Consider the following 10,000-nt stretch of genomic DNA (forward strand, 5'->3'; position numbering starts at 1 on the left):
CGGATACAAGTTGGGCCGAGTGGCCCTCAAGTTCAACCGCGTGGATGCTCCGTCGGGGACGGCCCGGCGTTCGTGAAAGTCATGCCGAAGAGGACGGCCTTCTCCCGGACACAAGTTGGGCCGAGTGGCCCTCAAGTTCAACCGTGTGGATGCTCCGTCGGGGACGGCCCGGCGTTCGTGAAAGTCAGGCCGAAGAGGACGGCCTTCTCCCGGATACAAGTTGGGCCGAGTGGCCCTCAAGTTCGACCGTGTGGATGCTCCGTCGGGGACGGCCCGGCGTTCGTGAAAGTCAGGCCGAAGAGGACGGCCTTCTCCCGGATACAAGTTGGGCCGAGTGGCCCTCAAGTTCGACCATGTGGATGCTCCGTCGGGGACGGCCCGGCGTTCGTGAAAGTCAGGCCGAAGAGGACGGCCTTCTCCCGGACACAAGTTGGGCCGAGTGGCCCTCAAGTTCGACCGTGTGGATGCTCCGTCGGGGACGGCCCGGCGTTCGTGAAAGTCAGGCCGAAGAGGACGGCCTTCTCCCGGACGCGAGGTGCGGGGGACCTGCCCCTGGTTAGGTGACCAGGGGTAAGGGCGTGAGTAAGAATTTGCACTAAGTCCAACAGGAGACTGGGGGCCGGCGTTGGTGAAAGTTAGGCCGAAGAGGATGGCCTCCCCCCGGACGCGAGGTGGGCCGAGTGGCCCCTAAGTTCAACCGCGTGGAGGCTCCGGAGGAGACAGGCCGGCGTCCGTGAAAGTCAGGCCGAAGAGGATGGCCTCCCCCCGGACGCGAGGTGGGCCGAATTGCACTAAGTGCGACCAGGGGTTGGACGTTTAGGTGACCAGGGGTGGGCCACTTAGGCGACCAGGGGTGGGCCACTTAGGCGACCAGGGGTGGGCCACTTAGGCGACCAGGGGTGGGCCACTTAGGCGACCAGGGGTGGGCCACTTAGGCGACCAGGGGTGGGCAACTTAGGCGACCAGGGGTGGGCCACTTAGGCGACCAGGGGTGGGCCGCTTAGGCGACCAGGGGTGGGCCGTTTAGGTGACCAGGGGTAGGCCGTTTAGGTGACCAGGGGTAAGGGGTTTAGGCGACCAGGGGTGGGACGTTTAGGTGACCAGGGGTGGGCCACTTAGGCGACCAGGGGTAAGGGGTTTAGGTGACCAGGGGTAAGGGGGTTAGGCGACCTGGGGCTGGAGAGGAGCACCTTCCCCGGGCACAGGCAGGGAGCGAGCGCCCCCCAGCTCCATCGCTCCGGGGGTAATAGGCCGGCGTCTGCCACACTTAGCCCGGAAATGAGCACCTTCCCCGGGCACAGGCAGGGAGCGAGCGCCCCCCAGCTCCATCGCTCCGGGGGTAATAGGCCGGCGTCTGCCACACTTAGCCCGGAAATGAGCACCTTCCCCGGGCACAGGCAGGGAGCGAGCGCCCCCCAGCTCCATCGCCCCGGGGGTAATAGGCCGGCGTCTGCCACACTTAGCCCGGAGAGGAGCACCTTCCCCGGGCACGGGCGGGGAGCGAGCGCCCCCCAGCTCCATCGCTCTGGGGGTAATAGGCCGGCGTCTGCCACACTTAGGCCGGAGAGGAGCACCTTCCCCGGGCACGGGCGGGGAGCGAGCGCCCCCAGCTCCATCGCTCCGGGGGTAATAGGCCGGCGTCTGTCACACTTAGCCCGAATATGAGCACCTTCCCCGGGCACGGGCGGTGCCAAGCGTCCCCTAAGTTTGCCCAAATGGAAGCTCCGGAGGAGGAGTGCGGGCGTGTGTCACACTTGGCCCGAATAGGAGCACCTTCCCCGGGCACAGGCGGTGCCAAGCGGCCCCTAAGTTTGCCCAAATGGAAGCTCCGGTGGAGGAGTGCATGCTGCATGACAGTGAAGCCGAATAGGAGCACCTTCCCCGGGCACAGACGGTGCCAAGCGGCCCCTAAGTTTGCCCTTATGGAAGCTCCGGAGGAGGAGTGCATGCTGTGTGACAGTGAAGCCGAATAGGAGCACCTTCCCCGGGCACAGACGGTGCCAAGCGGCCCCTAAGTTTGCCCAAATGGAAGCTCCGGAGGAGGAGTGCATGCTGCATGACAGTGAAGCCGAATAGGAGCACCTTCCCCGGGCACAGGCGGTGCCAAGCGGCCCCTAAGTCTACCCTCATGGAAGCTCCGGAGGAGGAGTGCGGGCGTGTGTCACACTTGGCCCGAATATGAGCACCTTCCCCGGGCACAGACGGTGCCAAGCGGCCCCTAAGTTTGACCAAATGGAAGCTCCGGAGGAGGAGTGCATGCTGCCTGACAGTGAAGCCGAATATGAGCACCTTCCCCGGGCACAGACGGTGCCAAGCGGCCCCTAAGTTTGCCCTTATGGAAGCTCCGGAGGAGGAGTGCATGCTGTGTGACAGTGAAGCCGAATATGAGCACCTTCCCCGGGCACAGGCGGTGCCAAGCGGCCCCTAAGTTTGCCCAAATGGAAGCTCCGGAGGAGGAGTGCGGGCGTGTGTCACACTTGGCCCGAATAGGAGCACCTTCCCCGGGCACGGGCGGTGCCAAGCGGCCCCTAAGTTTGCCCAAATGGAAGCTCCGGAGGAGGAGTGCATGCTGCCTGACAGTGAAGCCGAATATGAGCACCTTCCCCGGGCACAGACGGTGCCAAGCGGCCCCTAAGTTTGCCCAAATGGAAGCTCCGGAGGAGGAGTGCATGCTGCCTGACAGTGAAGCCGACTATGAGCACCTTCCCCGGGCACAGGCGGTGCCAAGCGGCCCCTAAGTTTGCCCTTATGGAAGCTCCGGAGGAGGAGTGCGGGCGTGTGTCACACTTGGCCCGAATATGAGCACCTTCCCCGGGCACAGGCGGTGCCAAGCGGCCCCTAAGTTTGCCCAAATGGAAGCTCCGGAGGAGGAGTGCGGGCGTGTGTCACACTTGGCCCGAATATGAGCACCTTCCCCGGGCACAGGCGGTGCCAAGCGGCCCCTAAGTTTGCCCAAATGGAAGCTCCGGAGGAGGAGTGCGGGCGTGTGTCACACTTGGCCCGAATATGAGCACCTTCCCCGGGCACAGACGGTGCCAAGCGGCCCCTAAGTTTGCCCAAATGGAAGCTCCGGAGGAGGAGTGCATGCTGCCTGACAGTGAAGCCGACTATGAGCACCTTCCCCGGGCACAGGCGGTGCCAAGCGGCCCCTAAGTCTACCCTCATGGAAGCTCCGGAGGAGGAGTGCGGGCGTGTGTCACACTTGGCCCGAATATGAGCACCTTCCCCGGGCACAGACGGTGCCAAGCGGCCCCTAAGTTTGACCAAATGGAAGCTCCGGAGGAGGAGTGCATGCTGCCTGACAGTGAAGCCGAATATGAGCACCTTCCCCGGGCACAGACGGTGCCAAGCGGCCCCTAAGTTTGCCCTTATGGAAGCTCCGGAGGAGGAGTGCATGCTGTGTGACAGTGAAGCCGAATATGAGCACCTTCCCCGGGCACAGGCGGTGCCAAGCGGCCCCTAAGTTTGCCCAAATGGAAGCTCCGGAGGAGGAGTGCGGGCGTGTGTCACACTTGGCCCGAATAGGAGCACCTTCCCCGGGCACGGGCGGTGCCAAGCGGCCCCTAAGTTTGCCCAAATGGAAGCTCCGGAGGAGGAGTGCATGCTGCCTGACAGTGAAGCCGAATATGAGCACCTTCCCCGGGCACAGGCGGTGCCAAGCGGCCCCTAAGTCTACCCTAATGGAAGCTCCGGAGGAGGAGGGCGGGCGTGTGTCACACTTGGCCCGAATAGGAGCACCTTCCCCGGGCACAGGCGGTGCAAAGCGGCCCCTAAGTCGGTAAAGGTTGAAATAAGTAAATAAATACAAAAAGGACGAGGGGGGGAAAAAAAAGGCAAAAACGTATAAAATTCCCCCATTCATTTCAATGGGCTCGGCCGAATTGGGCTTGCGGGACCGCCGAGGGCACGCCGGAGGGCGGTTGAGTCGGTAAAAGTTGAAATAAATGAATAAATACAAAAAGGACGAGGGGGGGAAAAAAAAGGCAAAAACGTATAAAATTCCCCCATTCATTTCAATGGGCTCGGCCGAATTGGGCTTGCGGGACCGCCGAGGGCACGCCGGAGGGCGGTTGAGTCGGTAAAAGTTGAAATAAATGAATAAATACAAAAAGAACGAGGGGGGGAAAAAAAAGGCAAAAACGTATAAAATTCCCCCATTCATTTCAATGGGCTCGGCCGAATTGGGCTTGCGGGACCGCCGAGGGCACGCCGGAGGGCGGTTGAGTCGGTAAAAGTTGAAATAAATGAATAAATACAAAAAGAACGAGGGGGGGGGGAAAAAGGCAAAAACGTATAAAATTCCCCCATTCATTTCAATGGGCTCGGCCGAATTGGGCTTGCGGGACCGCCGAGGGCACGCCGGAGGGCGGTTGAGTCGGTAAAAGTTGAAATAAATGAATAAATACAAAAAGAACGAGGGGGGAAAAAAAGGCAAAAACGTATAAAATTCCCCCATTCATTTCAATGGGCTCGGCTAAAATGGGCCTGCAGTACTGCCGAGAGGCCGCCGGAGGACGCCCTAGTAGGCAAACGTTGATCCCCACACACGAGGGGTCAGTTAGGCGACCAGGGGTAGCGTTTAGGCGACCAGGGGTAGCGTTTAGGTGACCAGGGGAAGCGTTTAGGTGACCAGGGGAAGCGTTTAGGTGACCAGGGGAAGCGTTTAGGCGACCAGGGGTAGCGTTTAGGCGACCAGGGGTAGCGTTTAGGCGACCAGGGGTAGCTTTTAGGCGACCAGGGGTAGCTTTTAGGCGACCAGGGGTAGCTTTTAGGCGACCAGGGGTAGCGTTTAGGCGACCAGGGGCGTTGCAGTTCCGCCGAATTGCATTAGGGGCGCTGCAGTAGGCAAACGTTCTTCCCCCCTAGTCAGAGGGTCATTTGCCTACTTCCCAGGTTTACCCGGGTTTTCCAAAACACCTGGGGCACATTTTCAGGGATCACGTTTTTAGAAACAAAAATATTCATAATTTCTTCTAAGTCCCCTTTCCAGCGGGGAACTTTGAAACATTGTATCCGACCACTGAAGGCTGTTGGCGGGCACGGCGCGGCAAACAGCCCGCACTCAGGCATGGAGCTCCGGGGAAAGTTGCCTAATTTCTTCTAAGTCCCCTTTCCAGCGGGGAACTTTGAAACATTGTATCCGACCGTGGAAGGCTGTTGGCGGGCACGGCGCGGCTCATAGCCGGCCCTCAGGCACGGAGCTCCGGGTGAATTTTTACAAATTTCTTCTAAGTCCCCTTTCCAGCGGGGAACTTTGAAACATTGTATCCGACCGTGGAAGGCTGTTGGCGGGCACGGCGCGGCTCATAGCCGGCCCTCGGGCACGGAGCTCCGGGGGAAATTTCCCCCTCATTTCTTCTAAGTCCCCTTTCCAGCGGGGAACTTTGAAACATTGTATCCGACCGTGGAAGGCTGTTGGCGGGCACGGCGCGGCTCATAGCCGGCCCTCAGGCACGGAGCTCCGGGTGAATTTTCACAAATTTCTTCTAAGTCCCCTTTCCAGCGGGGAACTTTGAAACATTGTATCCGACCGTGGAAGGCTGTTGGCGGGCACGGCGCGGCTCATAGCCGGCCCTCGGGCACGGAGCTCCGGGTGAATTTTCACAAATTTCTTCTAAGTCCCCTTTCCAGCGGGGAACTTTGAAACATTGTATCCGACCGTGGAAGGCTGTTGGCGGGCACGGCGCGGCTCATAGCCGGCCCTCAGGCACGGAGCTCCGGGTGAATTTTCACAAATTTCTTCTAAGTCCCCTTTCCAGCGGGGAACTTTGAAACATTGTATCCGACCGTGGAAGGCTGTTGGCGGGCACGGCGCGGCTCATAGCCGGCCCTCGGGCACGGAGCTCCGGGTGAATTTTTACAAATTTCTTCTAAGTCCCCTTTCCAGCGGGGAACTTTGAAACATTGTATCCGACCGTGGAAGGCTGTTGGCGGGCACGGCGCGGCTCATAGCCGGCCCTCAGGCACGGAGCTCCGGGTGAATTTTCACAAATTTCTTCTGAGTCCCCTTTCCAGCGGGGAACTTTGAAACATTGTATCCGACCGTGGAAGGCTGTTGGCGGGCACGGCGCGGCTCATAGCCGGCCCTCAGGCACGGAGCTCCGGGTGAATTTTCACAAATTTCTTCTAAGTCCCCTTTCCAGCGGGGAACTTTGAAACATTGTATCCGACCGTGGAAGGCTGTTGGCGGGCACGGCGGGGCTCATAGCCGGCCCTCGGGCACGGAGCTCCGGGTGAATTTTTACAAATTTCTTCTAAGTCCCCTTTCCAGCGGGGAACTTTGAAACATTGTATCCGACCGTGGAAGGCTGTTGGCGGGCACGGCGCGGCTCATAGCCGGCCCTCAGGCACGGAGCTCCGGGTGAATTTTCACAAATTTCCTCTAAGTCCCCTTTCCAGCGGGGAACTTTGAAACATTGTATCCGACCGTGGAAGGCTGTTGGCGGGCACGGCGCGGCTCATAGCCGGCCCTCAGGCACGGAGCTCCGGGTGAATTTTCACAAATTTCTTCTAAGTCCCCTTTCCAGCGGGGAACTTTGAAACATTGTATCCGACCGTGGAAGGCTGTTGGCGGGCACGGCGCGGCTCATAGCCGGCCCTCAGGCACGGAGCTCCGGGTGAATTTTCACAAATTTCCTCTAAGTCCCCTTTCCAGCGGGGAACTTTGAAACATTGTATCCGACCGTGGAAGGCTGTTGGCGGGCACGGCGCGGCTCATAGCCGGCCCTCAGGCACGGAGCTCCGGGTGAATTTTCACAAATTTCCTCTAAGTCCCCTTTCCAGCGGGGAACTTTGAAACATTGTATCCGACCGTGGAAGGCTGTTGGCGGGCACGGCGCGGCTCATAGCCGGCCCTCAGGCACGGAGCTCCGGGTGAATTTTCACAAATTTCTTCTAAGTCCCCTTTCCAGCGGGGAACTTTGAAACATTGTATCCGACCGTGGAAGGCTGTTGGCGGGCACGGCGCGGCTCATAGCCGGCCCTCAGGCACGGAGCTCCGGGTGAATTTTCACAAATTTCCTCTAAGTCCCCTTTCCAGCGGGGAACTTTGAAACATTGTATCCGACCGTGGAAGGCTGTTGGCGGGCACGGCGCGGCTCATAGCCGGCCCTCAGGCACGGAGCTCCGGGTGAATTTTCACAAATTTCTTCTAAGTCCCCTTTCCAGCGGGGAACTTTGAAACATTGTATCCGACCGTGGAAGGCTGTTGGCGGGCACGGCGGGGCTCATAGCCGGCCCTCGGGCACGGAGCTCCGGGTGAATTTTTACAAATTTCTTCTAAGTCCCCTTTCCAGCGGGGAACTTTGAAACATTGTATCCGACCGTGGAAGGCTGTTGGCGGGCACGGCGCGGCTCATAGCCGGCCCTCGGGCACGGAGCTCCGGGTGAATTTTCACAAATTTCTTCTAAGTCCCCTTTCCAGCGGGGAACTTTGAAACATTGTATCCGACCGTGGAAGGCTGTTGGCGGGCACGGCGGGGCTCATAGCCGGCCCTCGGGCACGGAGCTCCGGGTGAATTTTACAAATTTCTTCTAAGTCCCCTTTCCAGCGGGGAACTTTGAAACATTGTATCCGACCAAAGGAAGGCTGTTGGCGGGCGCGGCGCGGCTCATAGCCGGCCCTCGGGCACGGAGCTCCGGGTGAATTTTACAAATTTCTTCTAAGTCCCCTTTCCAGCGGGGAACTTTGAAACATTGTATCCGACCGTGGAAGGCTGTTGGCGGGCACGGCGCGGCTCATAGCCGGCCCTCGGGCACGGAGCTCCGGGTGAATTTTACTCAATTCTTCTAAGTCCCCTTTCCAGCGGGGACCTTTCAAACATTGTATCCGACCAAAGGAAGGCTGTTGGCGGACGCGGCGCGGCTCACAGCCCGCACTCAGGCACGGAGCTCCGGGGAAATTTGCCTCATTTCTTCTAAGTCCCCTTTCCAGCGGGGAACTTTCAAACATTGTATCCGACCACTGAAGGCTGTTGGCGGGCGCGGCGCGGCTCACAGCCCGCCCTCAGGCACGGAGCTCCGGGGAAATTTGCCTCATTTCTTCTAAGTCCCCTTTCCAGCGGGGACCTTTCAAACATTGTATCCGACCACTGAAGGCTGTTGGCGGACGCGGCGCGGCTCACAGCCCGCCCTCAGGCACGGAGCTCCGGGGGAATTTCCCCCTCATTTCTTCTAAGTCCCCTTTCCAGCGGGGAACTTTCAAACATTGTATCCGACCGTGGAAGGCTGTTGGCGGGCACGGCGCGGCTCATAGCCGGCCCTCAGGCACGGAGCTCCGGGTGAATTTGACAAATTCCTTCTAAGTCCCCTTTCCAGCGGGGAACTTTGAAACATTGTATCCGACCGTGGAAGGCTGTTGGCGGGCACGGCGCGGCTCATAGCCGGCCCTCAGGCACGGAGCTCCGGGTGAATTTTTACAAATTTCTTCTAAGTCCCCTTTCCAGCGGGGAACTTTGAAACATTGTATCCGACCACTGAAGGCTGTTGGCGGACGCGGCGCGGCTCACAGCCCGCCCTCAGGCACGGAGCTCCGGGGAAATTTGGCTCATTTCTTCTAAGTCCCCTTTCCAGCGGGGACCTTTCAAACATTGTATCCGACCACTGAAGGCTGTTGGCGGGCGCGGCGCGGCTCACAGCCCGCCCTCAGGCACGGAGCTCCGGGGAAATTTGCCTCATTTCTTCTAAGTCCCCTTTCCAGCGGGGAACTTTCAAACATTGTATCCGACCACTGAAGGCTGTTGGCGGGCGCGGCGCGGCTCACAGCCCGCCCTCAGGCACGGAGCTCCGGGGAAATTTGCCTCATTTCTTCTAAGTCCCCTTTCCAGCGGGGAACTTTCATACATTGTATCCGACCACTGAAGGCTGTTGGCGGACGCGGCGCGGCTCACAGCCCGCCCTCAGGCACGGAGCTCCGGGGGAATTTGCCCCCTCATTTCTTCTAAGTCCCCTTTAGGCGACCAGGGGTTGACAATTTAGGTGACCAGGGGTTGACAATTTAGGCGACCAGGGGTGACTTTTAGGCGACCAGGGGTGAGGTTTAGGCGACCAGGGGTGAGGTTTAGGCGACCAGGGGTAGCGTTTAGGCGACCAGGGGCGTTGCAGTTCCGCCGAATTGCATTAGGGGCGCTGCAGTAGGCAAACGTTTTTACCCCTAGTCAGAGGGTCATTTGCCTACTTCCCAGGTTTACCCGGGTTTTCCAAAACACCTGGGGCACATTTTTAGGAACCACGTTTTTAGAAACAAAAATTCTTCTATGTCCACCTCCGTGAAAGAAATTGCCCAATGGTTCCCGCGGAAGAGAGCTGCCAGGCGGACGCATACTGCAATAACGGCCGCCCTGGCGCTCTGGTGGATGTTATCCTCGAAATTTCTTCTATGTGCCCATTCCAGCGGGCAACTTGCGAACAATGGTGTCCGACCATGGAAGGCTGTTGGCGGACGCGGCGCGGCTCACAGCCCGCCCTCAGGCACGGAGCTCCGGGGGAATTTTCCCCTCATTTCTTCTAAGTCCCCATTCCAGCGGGGAGCTTGCAAACGTGGTATCCGACCACTGAAGGCTGTTGGCGGGCACGGCCCCACCAGCGCAACACGGCACTTCCTATGACTCGGGTCCGACGCAGGAGGAGCGGTCCTCCCGGCCCCGCCACACGGCACTTCCTATGACTCGGGTCCGACGCAGGAGGAGCGGTCCTCCCGGCCCCGCCACACGGCACTTCCTATGACTCGGGTCCGACGCAGGAGGAGCGGTCCTCCCGGCCCCGCCACACGGCACTTCCCATGACTCGGGTCCGACGCAGGAGGAGCGGTCCTCCCGGCCCCACCACCGCCACACGGCACTTCCCATGACCCGGGGACCGACGCAGGAGGAGCGGTCCTCCCGGCCCCACCGCAACACACACAACCACTGACCGATTGGCAATCATGACCCGCCATCGGAGGGCCCCTGCCGGCCCCGGCCTCGCGCCGGGGTGTTCGGGTGGACGGTTCCTTCGGCCTGCG

This window comes from Idiotropiscis lumnitzeri, unplaced genomic scaffold, assembly GCF_059441095.1.
Source record: "Idiotropiscis lumnitzeri isolate Australia: NSW breed Sydney's pygmy pipehorse unplaced genomic scaffold, RoL_Ilum_1.0 HiC_scaffold_263, whole genome shotgun sequence".
NCBI classification, from domain to species: domain Eukaryota; kingdom Metazoa; phylum Chordata; class Actinopteri; order Syngnathiformes; family Syngnathidae; genus Idiotropiscis; species Idiotropiscis lumnitzeri.